Source organism: Bos indicus x Bos taurus, chromosome 5 (genome assembly GCF_003369695.1).
Source record: "Bos indicus x Bos taurus breed Angus x Brahman F1 hybrid chromosome 5, Bos_hybrid_MaternalHap_v2.0, whole genome shotgun sequence".
In the NCBI taxonomy this organism is placed as follows: domain Eukaryota; kingdom Metazoa; phylum Chordata; class Mammalia; order Artiodactyla; family Bovidae; genus Bos; species Bos indicus x Bos taurus.
The window spans coordinates 40,937,051-40,952,269 of NC_040080.1; positions in this window are offsets into that span (position 1 = coordinate 40,937,051).

Sequence of the window (15,219 nt, forward strand, 5' to 3'; positions counted from 1 at the left end):
TCACTTCCTGCTGTACAGTGTCATGAACCTCTGTCCATAGTTCTTCAGGCACTCTATCAGATCCTTGAATCTATTTGTCATTTCCACTGTATAATCATAAGAGATTTGATTTAGGTCATACCTGAATGGTATAGTGATTTCCCCTATTTTCTTCTATTTAAGTCTGAATTTTGCAATAAGGAGTTCATGATCTGAGCCACAGTCATCTCCCAGTCTTTTTTTTCCTGACTGTATAGAGTTTCTCCATCTTTGGCTGCAAAGAATATAATCAATCTGATTTCGGTATTGACCATCAGGTGATGTCCATGTGTAGAGTCTTGTTTTGTATTGTTGGAAGGGGGTGTTTGCTATGACCAGTGCATTTTCTTGGCAAAACTCTATTAGCCTTTGACCTGATTGGTTTTGTACTCCAAGGCCAAATTTGCCTCTTACGCCAGGTATTTCTTGACTTCCTACTTTTGCATTCCAGTCTGCTATAACAAAAAGGACATCTGTTTTTGGGTGTTACTTCCAGAAGGTCTTCTAGGTCTTCATAGAACTGTTCAACTTCAGCTTCTTCAGCATTACTGGTTGGGGCATAGACTTGGATTACTGTGATATTGAATGGTTTGCCTTGGAAATGAACAGAAATCATTGTGTTGTTTTTGAGATTGCACCCAAGAACTGTATCTCAGACTCTTTTTTTGACTATGACGGCTCCTCCATTACTTTTAAGGGATTCCTGCCCACAGTAGTAGATATAATGGTCATCTGAGTTAAATTCAGCCATTCCAGTTGATTTTAGTTCATTGATTCCTAAAATGTTGATGTTCACTCTTGGCATCTCCTGTTTGACCACTTCCAATTTACCTTGATTCATGGACCTAACATACCAGGTTCCTGAGCAATATTGTTCTTTACAGCATCAGACTTTACTTCCATTACCAATCACATCTTCAGCTGAGCATTGTTTTCACTTTGGCTCCATCTCTTCATTCTTTCCAGAGTTATTTCTCTACTGTTCTCCACTAGCATATGGGCACCTACCCACCTGCGGAGTTCATCTTTCAGTGTCATATCTTTTTGCCTTCATACTGTTCATGGGATCTCAAGGCAATAACACCGAAGTGGTTTGCCATTCCCTTCTCCAGTGGATCACGTTTTGTCAGAACTCTCCACCATGACCCATCTGTCTTGGGTTGTCCTTTTTGACATGGCTCATAGTTTCATTGAGTTAGACAAGCCTGTGATCCATGTGATCAGTTTAGTTAGTTTTCTAGGACTGTGGTTTTCATTCTTTCTGCCTTCTGATGGATAATGATAAGAAGCTTATGGAAACTTCTTGGTGGGAGAGACTGACTGTGGGGAAACTGGGTCTTGTTCTGATAGGCTTAGTAAATCTTGAACCCAATTTTCTGTTATGGATGGGGCCGTGTTCCCTCCCTGTAGTTTGGCCTGTAATGGTGACCTCCTTCAAAAGAACTAGTGTATGCACTTTTGTATTGAGTGCCTCTGACCTGCCACAGGCCATTGTCAACTCACGCCTCTGTTGAAGACTCCTAGACACTCACAGGCATGTGTGGCTCGATCTCTTGTGGGGACATTTCTCCTATCTCCTGGCTCCCAGTGTGCACAAAGTTCGGTTTGTGCCCTTCAAGAGTCTGTTTCTCCAGTCCTGTGGAAGTTCTATAATGAAATCTCACTGGCCTCCAAAATCAAATTCCCTGGGGGTTCTGGAGAAGTCCCTTTGCCAGATCCCCAGGTTGGAAAATATGTTGTGGGTCCTAAAATTATCTTAACAGCACGAGAGTTTCTTTGGTATAATTGTTCCAAAGTTTGTGGGTCATTTGCTCAGCAGCTCTATGATAGGGCTAATGGTGAACTCCTCCAAGAGTACTTATGCCACATACTGCCTGCCTCAGGTCTGCTTCAACCAGAACCTCTGCCTCTGCTGACCTGTGCCTCCACAGAAGACACTGAAACACTCAAAGGCATGTCTGGCTCAGTCTCTGTGGAGTCTCTGGATCCTGGTGCACACAAGGCTTTGTTTGAGCCCTCCAAGCATCTCTGGTGGGTATGGGGCTTGATTCTAAATGCAATTTTTCCCTTCCTACTATCTTGTTGGGTCTTTGCCTTTGCCCTTGGACGTGGGGTAATTTTTTTGGTGGGATCCAACATTCTCCTGTTGATGGTTGTTCAGCAGTGTGTTGCAATTTTGGAGTTCTTGCAGGAGAAGATGAGTACACATCCTTCTATTCTGCCATTTCACTGTGGCCCTAACTTATTTTTTTTCCTGAATCCCAATGACACTAAGCATGTTTTCAGATGTTTATTACTGGCCATTTGATTTGCTCTTAAAAATGAAGTGCCTAATTTTCCATTCAATTATTTACAACTTTAACAAAAATTTTTATCGTGTGAAATGCAGAGTCTGTGAAGCTTGATACATTTTTACAATGTATACACTCTTATAATTCACATCACAATTGGTGAGAGGACATTTTATTACCCTAAAATGGTCTTGTCTTCTTTCTCTGTTTATCCCCTCATCACAAAAGGAACCATAAACTAATTTCTATCATCATAGTTTAATTTTACCTGTTTGAAACTTTTTATTTTATTTTATTTTTAAACTTTACAATATTGTATTAGTTTTGCCAAATATCAAAATGAATCTGCCACAGGTATACATGTGTTCCCCATCCTGAACTCTCCTCCCTCCTCCCTCCCCATACCATCCCTCTGGGTCGTCCCAGTGCACTAGCCCCAAGCATCCAGTATCGTGCATCGAACCTGGACTGGCAACTTGTTTCATACATTATATTCTACATGTTTCAATGCCATTCTCCCAAATCTTCCCACCCTCTCCCTCTGCAACAGAGTCCATAAGACTGTTCTATACATCAGTGTCTCTTTTGCTGTCTCGTACACAGGGTTATTGTTGGCATCTTTCTAAATTCTATATATATGCGTTAGGATACTGTATTGGTGTTTTTATTTCTGCCTTACTTCACTCTGTATAATAGGCTCCAGTTTCATCCACCTCATTAGAACTGATTCAAATGTATTCTTTTTAATGGCTGAGTAATACTCCATTGTGTATATGTACCACAGCTTTCTTATCCATTCATCTGCTGATGGACATCTAGGTTGCTTCCATGTCCTGGCTATTATAAACAGTGCTGTGATGAACATTGGGGTACACGTGTCTCTTTCCCTTCTGGTTTCCTCAGTGTGTATGCCCAGCAGTGGGATTGCTGGATCATAAGGCAGTTCTATTTCCAGTTTTTTAAGGAATCTCCACACTGTTGAATATGTGGAATCATTCAAACAGTATGTACTTTTTTAGGCTTGGATTTTTTTCACACAGAAAAAGTATTCTTGAGATTCATTGATGTTGTATCTTTTCCAGAACGATCCTTCTTATTGCTAAGAGGTCTGTTTATCCATATTCTTGCTAATGGATGGCTGTACTGCTTCCAGTCTTAACTATCATGAATAAAGCTGCTAGGAACATTTTGTACAAGTTTTTGATGGATAATAAGTGTTTTAATATCCTCCTCTGCTAATTCTGAACTTGGCAATAAGGAGTTCATGATCTCAGCCACAGTTGGCTCCCGGTCTTGTTTTTGCTGACTGTATAAAGTTTCTCCATCTTTGGCTGCAAAGAATATAATCAATCTGATTTCAATGTTGACCATGTGGTGATGCCCATGTGCAGAGCCATCTCTTCTGTTGTTGTAACAGGGTGTTCGCTATGAAAAGTGCATTCTTTTGGCAAAACTCAATTAGCCTTTGCCCTGCTTCATTGTGTACTCCAAGGCCAAATTTGCCTGTTACTCCAGGTATTCCTTGACTTCCTACTTTTGCATTCCAATCCCCTATAATGAAAAGGACATCTTTTGGGGGTGTTAGTTCTAAAAGATCTTCTAGGTCTTCATAGAACTGTTCAACTTCAGCTTCTTCAGTGTTACTGGTTGTGGCATAGACTTAGATTACTGTGATACTGAACGATTTGCCTTAGAAATGAGCAGAGATCATTCTTTCATTTTTGAGATTGCACCCAACAACTGCATCTCAGACTCTTTTGTTGACTATGACGGCTCCTCCATTACTTTTAAGAGATTCTTGCCCACAGTAGTAGATATAATGGTCATCTGAGTTAAATTCACCCATTCCAGTCAATTTTAGTTCACTGATACCTAAAATGTCAATGTTCAATCTTGCCATCTCCTATTTGACCACTTCCTCTTGAGAAACCTATATGCAGGTCAGGAAGCAACAGTTAGAACTGGTCATGGAACAACAGACTGGTTCCAAATAAGAAAAGGAGTATGTCAAGGCTGTATATTGTCACCCTGCTTATTTAACTTATATGCAGAGTACATCGTGAGAAACGCTGGGCTGGAAGAAACACAAGCTGGAATCAAGATTGCTGGGAGAAATATCAATAACCGCAGATGACACCACCCTTATGGCAAAAAGTGAAGAGGAACTAAAAATCCTCTTGATGAAAGTGAAAGTGGAGAGTGAAAAAGTTGGCTTAAAGCTCAACATTCAGAAAACTAAGATCATGGCATCTGGTCCCATCACTTCATGGGAAATAGATGGGGAAAGTGGAAACAGTGGCAGACTTCATTTTGGGGGACTCCAAAATCACTGCAGATGGTGATTGCAGCAATGAAATTAAAAGACGCTTACTCCTTGGAAGAAAAATTATGACAGACCTAGACAGCATATTAAAAAGCAGAGACATTACTTTGCCAAAAAAGGTCCATCTAGTCAAAACTATGGTTTTTCCAGTGGGCATGTATGAATGTGAGAGTTGACTGTGAAGAAAGCTGAGCACCGAAGAATTGATGCTTTTGAACTGTGGTGTTGGAGAAGACTCTTGAGAGTCCCTTGGACTGCAAGGAGATCCAACCACTCCATTCTAAAGGAAATCAGTCCTGGGTGTTCTTTGGAAGGACTGATGCTGAAGCTGAAACTCCAATACTTTGGCCACCTGATTCGAAGAACTGACTCATTGGTAAAAGACCCTGATGCTGGGAAAGATTAAAGGCAGGATGAGAAGGGGATGACAGAGGATGAGATGGTTGGATGGCATCACCAACTCAATGACATGAGTTTGAGCAAGCTCCGGGGGTTGGTGATGGACAGGGAAGCCTGGTGTGCTGCAGTCCATGGGGTCACAAGGAGTGGACACGGCTGAGCGACTAAACTGAGCTGAACTGCTAATTCTAACTTCAGGGCCAGTTTCATGTTGCTTTCCTTTGATTAGTCTTTCATTATGAGAAACTCTGGACTGGAAGAAACACAAGCTGGATTCAAGATTTCTGGGAGAAATATCAATAACCTCAGATATGCAGATGACACCACCCTTATGGCAGAAAGTGAAGAGGAACTAAAAAGCCTCTTGATGAAAGTGAAAGTGGAGAGTGAAAAAGTTGGCTTAAAGCTCAACATTCAGAAAACTAAGATCATGGCATCTGGTCCCATCACTTCATGAGAAATAGATGGGGAAACACTGGAAATAGGGTCAGAATTTATTGTTGGGGGCTCCAAAATGACTGCAGATGGTGACCACAGCCATGAAATTAAAAGACGCTTACTCTTTGGAAGGAAAGTTATGTCCAACCTAGATAGCATATTCAAAAGCACAGACATGACTTTGCCAACAAAGGTCTGTCTAGTCAAGGCTATGGTTTTTCCAGTGGTCATGTATGGATGTGAGAGTTGGACTGTGAAGAAGGCTGAGGGCCGAAGAATTGATGCTTTTGAACTGTGGTGTTGGAGAAGACTCTTGAGAGTCCCTTGGACTGCAAGGAGATCCAACCAGTCCATTCTGAAGGAGATCAGCCCTGGGATTTCTTTGGAAGGAATGATGCTAAAGTTGAAACTCCAGTACTTTGGCCACCTCATGAAAAGAGTTGTCTCATTGGAAAAGACTCTGATGCTGGGAGGGATTGGGGGCAGGAGGAGAAGGGGATGACAGAGGATGAGATGGCTGGATGGCATCACTGACTCGATGGATGTGAGTCTGAGTGAACTCCGGGAGTTAGTGATGGACAGGGAGGCCTAGCGTGCTGTGATTCATGTGGTTGCAAAGAGTCAGACAGGACTGACGACTGAACTGAACTGAACTGATAGGTGTGTTTTCTCGCCTCTTTCCACTCCTGATAATATTGACTGGATGCCGAATACCATGAATGTCACCTTGCTGGGTCATGGGAATTTTGGTATTTTTATTGCTTTCCTTGAGCATAGTTCTAATATGCAGTTAAAACCCAAAAGGAGAAAACTATCTGAAGTAATTTACTTTTATGATTTGTTAAGCAGATCAGCAAGTATGTCTGCCTCATTACAGTCCAGTTCATTCACTCAGTCGTGTCCAACTCTTTGCAACCCCAAAACTTGCAGCAAGCCAGGCCTCCCTGTCCATCACCAACTCCCGGAGTTCACCCAAACCCACGTCCATCAGGTCGGTGATGCCATCCAGCCATCTCATCCTCTGTCGTCCCCTTCTCCTCCTGCCCCCAATCCCTCCTAGCATCAGAGTCTTTTCCAGTGAGTCAACTCTTTGCATGAGGTGGACAAAGTATTGGAGTTTCAGCTCTAGCATCAGCCCTTCCAAAGAACACCCAGGACTGATCTCCTTCAGAATGGACTGGTTGGATCTCCTTGCAGTCCAAGGGACTCTCAAGGGTCTTCTCCAACACCACAATTAAAAAGCATCAATTCTTCGGTGCTCAGCTTTCTTCACAGTCTAAATCTCACATCCATACATGACCACAGGAAAAACCATAGCCTTGACTAGACGGACCTTTGTTGGCAAAGTGATGTCTCTGCTTTTCAATATGCTATCTAGGTTGGTCATAACTTTCCTTCCAAGGAGTAAACATCCTTTAATATCAATGCTGCAATCACCATCTACAGTGATTTTGGAGCCCAAAAAAATAAAGTCTGACACTGTTTCCACTGTTTCCCCATCTGTTCCCATGTAGTGATGGGACCAGAGGCCATGATCTTACTTCTGAATGTTGAGCTTTAAGCCAACTTTTTCACTCTCCTCTTTCACTTTCATCAAGAGTCTTTCAGTTCCTCTTCACTTTCTACCATAAAGGTAGTATCATCTGCATATCTGAGGTTACTGATATTTCTCCCGGCAATCTTGATTCCAGCTTGTGCTTCTTCCAGCCCAGCATTTCTCATGATGTACTCTGCATATAAGTTAAATAAGCAGGGTGGCAATATACAGCCTTGACGTACTAAAAGTCTGTTGTTCCATGTCCAGTTCTAACTGTTGTTTCCTGACTTGCATATAGGTTTCTCAAGAGGCAGGTCAGGTGGTCTGGTATTCCCATCTCTTGAAGAATTTTCCACAGTTTATTGTGATCCACACAGTCAAAAACTTTGGCATAGTCAATAAAGCAGAAATAGATGTTTTTCTGGATCTCTTTTGCTTTTTCGATGATCCAGCGGATGTTGGCAATTTGATCTCTTATTCCTCTGCCTTTTCTAAATCCAGCTTGAACATCTGGAAGTTCACAGTTCATGTATTGCTGAAGCCTGGCTTGGAGAATTTTGAGTATTACTTTACTAGCGTGTGAGATGAGGGCAATTGTGCGGTAGTTTGAGCATTCTTTGGCATTGCCTTTCTTTGGGATTGGAATGATAACTGACCTTTTCCAGTCCTGTGGCCACTGCTGAGTTTTCCAAATTTTTTGGCATATTGAATGCAGCACTTTCACAGCATTATCTTTCAGGATTTGAAATAGCTCAACTGGAATTCCATCACCTCCACTAGCTTTGTTCATAGTGATGCTTTCTAAGGCCCACTTGACTTCACATTCCAGGATGCCTGGCTCTAGTGATCACACCATCGTGATTATATTGGTGGTGAAGATCTTTTTTGTATAGTTCTTCTGTGTATTCTTGCCACCTCTTCTTAATATCTTCTGCTTCTCTTAGGTCCGTACCATTTCTGTCCTTTATCAAGCCCATCTTTGCATGAAACGTTCCCTTGGTATCTCTAATATTCTTGAAGAGATCTCTAGTCTTTCCCATTCTGTTGTTTTCCTCTATTTCTTTGCATTGATCGCTGAGGAAGGCTTTCTTATTTCTTCTTGCTATTCTTTGGAACTCTACATTCAGATGCTTATATCTTTCCTTTTCTCCTTTGCTTTTCACTTCTCTTCTTTTCACAGCTATTTCTAAGGCCTCCCCAGACAGCCATTTTGCTTTTTTGCATTTCTTTTCCATGGGGATGGTCTTGATCCCTGTCTCCTGTACAATGTCATGAACCTCTGTCCATAGTTCATCAGGCACTCTATCAAATCTAGTCCCCTAAATCTATTTCTCACTTCCACTGAAAATTATAAGGAATTTGATTTAGGTCATATCTTTATGGTCTAGTGGTTTTCCTTACCTTCTTCAATTTAAGTCTGAATTTGGCAATAAGGACTTCATGATCTGAGCCACAGTCAGCTCCCAGTCTAGTCTAGGTTATTTATTCCTCTCTACTGAGGCAAAATCTGAGTGTTTACCCACGGCGTGAATCGTGAGTTTTCCAGTGTGGCTAATGAGAACAGCCATAGTTCCCAGACCTGCATGATAATGAGTCACTGTTTCCTCTAATTCTTTTGATGGTTCTTTCCCAAATCTGGAGGGAAAAGGGTTTCTTTCCTAAGAATGTAAGAAATGTATGAATGTATGAGAGGAACCTTCTGTTGCTCCCCAGGTTTTTCTTTCTGTGCAACTCTCTCCTCTCTGGAGCTCTGCCTATGCACTCCAGCTCCTTGGTCTCCCTGGATGCTCAGCTCTATCTCCTCACTTCAGGGGATTACCTCGGTTACCCCTCCCCACACCACTGTCTAGAAACACTTTTAGGAAATAAGCTGGAGCAACACAGGGCTCACTTTGTCTGTCTTCCATTTATAAGAGATCACTGCCCTTTACTGCCTGATGTCCAGTGTTTTGAAGACTATTGTTTTATGTATTTTGCCATTTGGGGTTTATTGTTGGTGGAAGATAAATCTGGTCCCCATTACTTCACTGTGTCAGACATCACCAATATTTTGAACTGTATGTCTGTCTGTCACTCTGGGAGGATTTTTCCCTTCAAGGTAGGGACCATCGTTATATTCAAGATAAGTGTGCCTTTCTTTACACAGTGGGGCTAATGGGCTAGGGTGTGGAAAGAGAGAATAACACTTGAAAAGCATCACTCATCAGGCTGCTCAAGGGTGAAGAATATTTCCAGGGTTTCTCTGTTCTCTCTATGTGAATCAGGAAGACATCCTATTCAGCATTTGTAAGCCTAAGTGTTTATTCTGGTCCCCACTGAAGTTTGGGGCCTTGGTGAGGACCCATTAATTAACAAGAGGAAATAAGAAAAATTATCATTAAAGCTGGACATGTGTCGGGAATTAACTTTGAGTGCTAATGTATCTAAACACCTGAGTGTTTAATAAGTGTTTTTACTTAAAAGTGGCTTGTACATCCCACAATAGAGTTGGCAGTGGCTCCACTTGATATAAGATGAATGCTCTGAGATGGGCAGGCTGATTAATTGGGGATTCTCTATCAGGTATGATTTCTTTGAGGGGAAATCTATGTTCTGCTAGAGAGTAGCTCTCAAGAAAAGCTGTGCTGAAACTCTGGCTATTTGTAAAGTGACTCAGAGCATTTGAGAGCATTCAGAACTCCAGCAGCTCTTTACATTCTGCCTCCAGGCCCCAAATCTCTGATTACCTCCTATGTCTTCTCCGACTGTTCAGTCCTCCTCACTTCATTATAGCAATGTTAGAAATATGGTGCCATTTGCAGTTTACATCGGAGAAGGCAATGGCAACCCACTCCAGTGTTCTTGCCTGGAGAATCCCAGGGACGGGGGAGCCTGGTGGGCTGCTGTCTATGGGGTCACAGAGTCGGACACGACTGAAGCAACTTAGCAGCAGCAGTTTACATCTTCAGCTAAACCCGTTACACTAAGATCTTAGAACATTGCATTTAAAATTTTTAGAAGACAGATAATGCAGTTAAGTTAGAGAGAAAAGAAATCATGGTGCTAAGGCAGCATTTAGAACTCATAGAAACTTGTTTTCCTTCACAAAATCCTTTATAAACCTCCCTTATAAATCCAACATAAAAATGATTCATTTTGTAAAATATTTACATTTTATACTTCTTCATCTGAAAATAATTTTCTAAAGGTAGATTTTGCCAGGGCCATTCGAGGTCCAGGTTGATGACCAACATTGGGCATCAGCATCATTTCATGTCTCAGTCATGTGGTCCTGAGACATTCCTGAAATAAGGGTGTATTTCAATGGCTGCAGAAAAAGAGCAGCCCACAGACTAATTGGCATGCAATGGGAGCACAAGCAGCCAAATGACTTACAAGGCATCCACTGTGTCCTAACAGGCCTACAGATTCTCTGCAGACCCCAGAAATGGGGTGCAGGCTGCTTTTGGAGTAGCTCAGTCTGGAAACAAGCTAGCAGTGTGGCAGCTGCTTGATTAAAGAATGAACATTTTCAGTAGAAATGAAGAAAACAAAAATCAACTATAGATTCTATTTGCTCCTCTGAATAAAGAAAAGAGCATCATTGAACACTATACCAATAGGGAGGGGGTCTTTCTCATTTGCTGAGAACTTATCAAAATTACTTCTTTTTGGCTCATAATTTGCTACTATTGACCTTTCTTTTAGCAGATTAATCTTAATATCTGTATAAGGGAAACTGCCCTTATCCACTTTCTTTACATTATTTCTCCACATTCATAATGATGAAGCATTTTATGATTTAAACATATTTTATGCTTGTGTTGCAGATCCTGTTCATGACACCAGTTGCCTTGCTGTCCACACTGTGCACACTGTTCAATGAACCCAGAGCAGGAAAGGCTTAAGTTAAGAGGCTGGAAGAAGATGCAAAGAGCCTTAGCAACTTCAGACAGGTTTATTCTCTCCTGGTTGGCATGGCAATCATAACATAGCCTCTCTCCTGGCTGATGGGGCAACCGTAGTAACAGCCATAACATAACTTTAATGTAGTCAAAGCATAACCTCATATAATATAACCATGTTGCCACTCCAGTGTTGCCCCAGTGTAGCAGCAGCCAGGGCTTTCATGGTAAAGCTCGTACAGGCATGCAGCACAAAGGAGCCTATGGCCAAGCAAATACCTCCTGATATACATGCACAGAGCTATAAGTGATCTTACAGATGTATGCTGTTCAGTTCAGTTCAGTTCATTCGCTCAGTCATGTCTGACTCTTCGCGATCCCATGGACCACAGCACGGAGCCCTCCCTGTCCATCACCAGCTCCCAGAGTTTACTCAAACTCATCTCTATTGACTCTGTGATGCCATCCAACCATATCATCTTCTGTCATCCCCTTCTCCTCCCTTCAATCTTTCCCAGCATCAGAGTCTTTTCCAGTGAGTTGGCTCTTTGCATCAGGTGGGCAAAATATTGGAGCTTCAGCTTCAGCATCAGTCATTCCAATGAACACTCAGGACTGATTTCCTTTAGGATGGACTGGTTGGATCTCCTTGCAGTCCAAGGGACTCTCAAGAGTCTTCTCCAACACCACAGTTCAAAAGCATCAATTCTTCAGTGCTCAGCTTTCTTTATAGTCTAATTCTCACATCTATACATGACTACTGGAAAAACCATAGCCTTGATGAGACAGAACTTGGTTGACAAGTTGGTTGTCTCTGCTTTTCAATATGGTATCTAGGTTGGTCATAACTTTCCTTCCCAAGGAGTAAGCGTCTTTTAATTTCATGGCTGCAATCACCATCTGCAGTGATTTTGGAGCCCAGAAAAATCAAGTCAGCCACTGTTTCCACTGTTTCCCCACCTATTTGCCATGAAGTGATGGTACCCGATGCTATGATCTTAGTTTTCTGAATGTTGAGCTTTAAGCCAACTTTTTCATTCTCCTCTTTCACTTTCATCAAGAGGCTCTTTAATTCTTCTTTACTTTCTGCCATAAGGGTGGTGTCATCTGCATATCTGAGGTTATTGATATTTCTCCCAGTTACATAATCATTATTTACAAAATGTGAGGCAAGACTGAGAGACTGTGGTGCGAGAGAGCCTGATAACACCATCTTGGCTAATTTGCTCTTCCCCTACAATGTTTTAAATATATTTTATGCTTCCATATATTACATCATTAAAACATCATAGCAACCATAAAAAACCTATCTTACAATAAAGAATTGAAGTTCAAATATTAAAAATTTTTAATAATAACATTTTAATTTTTATTTTAAAAAGGAGATGTAAAAAATTTTTTTAATTATAAATACATTTTGGAAAGCAGACAAAAGGCTACAAAAATTGTTGTCTGCTTGTGACTGGCTTCATTACCAACTGCATTTGAATTTCTCTTAAAGAAAGAAGGGGTTTCCAGGTGGTGCTAGTGAGAAGGAATCTGCCTGCAATTCCGGAGACTAAGAGATGTGGGTTCTATCCCTGGGTCAGGAAGATCCCCCAGAGAAGGAAGTGGCAAGCCACTCCAGTATTCTCGCCTGTAAAATCCCATGGACAGAGGGAAGTCCAAAGATGGTGGAGGAATAGGATGGGGAGACCACTTTCTCCCCCACAAATTCATCAAAAGATCATTTGGATGTTTAACAACTTCCACAAAGCAACTTCTGAACACTAGCAGAGGACATCAGGCACCCAGAAAGGCAGCCCAATCGCTTCAAAATAAGACAAAATATAAAAGATGAAAACTGAGACAAAAGATTTAGGGATAGAGACCCATCCTGGGGAGGGAGTAGTGAAGGAAGAGAAGTTTCCACACAGTAGGAAACTCTCTCACAGGTGTGTCTGTGGGAGTCCGCCACCAGCAAGTGGGGGCTGGGCAGGGAGGCTCAGGTTGCATCATTAGTCCTTAGGATAAGGGCCGGGCCTGAATGCCCTGAGGACAATCTGAAGGAGCTAATGTGAGATAGCAACCCAAACCATGGGATCTCCACAGAGACAAAAACAAAAAAAGACTTTTCCCACAAAAGGCTCTAATACTAAATGGTGACCCCTGTTGTGCTCACAGAACAAAGGATTGAGTGAATACCAAAGGAGAGCAACCTGGTGGCAGTATAGGGCCCTTCTTTCTTGGAGGCACAGAGGCAGATGAGTGACAGCCAGAGCTGGAAAGCAAGGGGCTGCTGCAATCTCAGCCCCAGAAACCACATCTTCCACCAAACTGTGAGCAGGGTGCCAGTTGCTAACCATGTCTTCCTAGGAACCTGAATGATTCACATCTGCCAGGAGTGTCACAGCTTGAGATCAGCTCCCTAGAGGAGACACACAGCACACCTGGGACTGAGTTTTCATGGCACACCAGGGAAACCGAGCAGCAAGGACTGGAGAGGTGAATAAAGATACATGGCCCACCTGAGACAGTGCGCTCACCAAGCACCCAGTCACCTGAGCTGCTTGGACCTAGGTACGGCCCAAAACACACAGCCCATCCGGGTCTATGTTTTTGTGGAACACCCAAGAATCTGAGCAGCTTAGACCTGGGACACCATACAAAAATAAACTCAAAATTAATAAATGTAAGACTAGAAACTATAAAAACTCTTGGAGGAAAACATAGGCAGAACACTATGACATAAATCACAGCAAGATCCTCTATGACCCCCCTCCAAGAGTAATAGAAATAAAAACAAAAATAAACAAATGAGACCTAATTAAACTTAAAAGCTTTTGCTCAACAAAGGAAACTATAAGCAAGGTGAAAAGGCAGCCTTCAGAATGCAAGAAAATGATAGCAAATGAAACAACCAACAAAGAATTAATCTCCAAAATACACAAGCAGCTCATGAAGCTCAATACAAGAAAAAATGAATGACCCAATCAAAAAGTGGGCCAAAGAGCTAAAGAGACATTTCTCCAAAGAAGACATACAAATTTAGTAAACAAGTGAAAAGTTGCTTAACATGATTCATTATCAGAGAAATGCAATGAGATACCACCTCACGCCAGTCAGAATGGCTGTCATCAAAAAGTCCACAAACTATAAATGCTAGAGAAGATGTGGAGAAAAGGGAACTCTCTTACACTGTTGGTGGGAATGCAAACTAGAACAGCCACTATGGAGAACCATGTGGAGATTCCTTAAAAAACTGGAAATAGAACTGTCCTATGCACCCACTGCTGGACATACACACTGAGCAAACCAGAAGTGAAAAAGATGCATGTACCCCAATGTTCACTGTAGCACTGTTTTCAATAGCTAGGACATGGAAACAACATAGATGTCCATTGGCAGACAAATGGATAAGGAAGTTGAGATGTGTACACACAATGGAATATTACTGAGCTATAAAAAGAAAAAGAGTGCATTTGAGTCAGTTCTGATGAGGTGGATGAAACTGGAGCCTATTATACAGAGTGAAGTAAGTCAGAAAAAGAAACACCAATACAGTATATTAAGGTATATATATATGGGATTTAGAAACATGGTAATGATTACCCTATATGCAAGACAGCAAAAGAGACACAGAAGTAAAGAATAGACTTTTGGACTCTGTGGGAGAAGGTGAGGGTGGGATGATTTGAAAGAATAGCATTGAACCATGTGTATTATCATATGTAAAATGGATACCAGTGCAAGTCTGGAGCATGAAGCAGGAGACTCAGAGCTGGTGTTCTGGAACAACCCAGAGGGATGGGGTGGGGAGGGAGGTAGGAGGGGGCTTCAGGATGGGGAGACTCATGTGCACCCATAGCTGATTCATATCAATGTACAGCAAAACCCACCAAAATATCGTAAAGTAATTAGCCTCCAACTAAAATTAATTAATTAATTTTTTAAAATCCCATAGACAGAGGAACCTGATAGGCTGTAGTCCATGGGATCACAAAGAAACACAACTAAAGTGACTGAGTGTGAGCACAAAGAAAAGAAGCACAGAGAAAAGATAAACAGGTTCAGGCAAGTGGGGAATTTCTCTGCTTACTCTTCTAGGTTTTATTTTTCTCCTTTTGTTTTGGAAATTTTTGAGATTTTCCTTAAAATTTTTATCCAAATGTACTTTATTTTACTTGCACATGAAAACATATTGTCCCTGCTCCTGCCTCTAATGACGAAATTTGAGTAGGAAATGGCTACCCACTCCAGTATTCTTGCCTGGAGAGTTCCATGGACAGAGGAGCCTTGCAGGCTACAGTCCATGGAGTCACAAAGAGTCAGCCATGACTAAATGGCTGA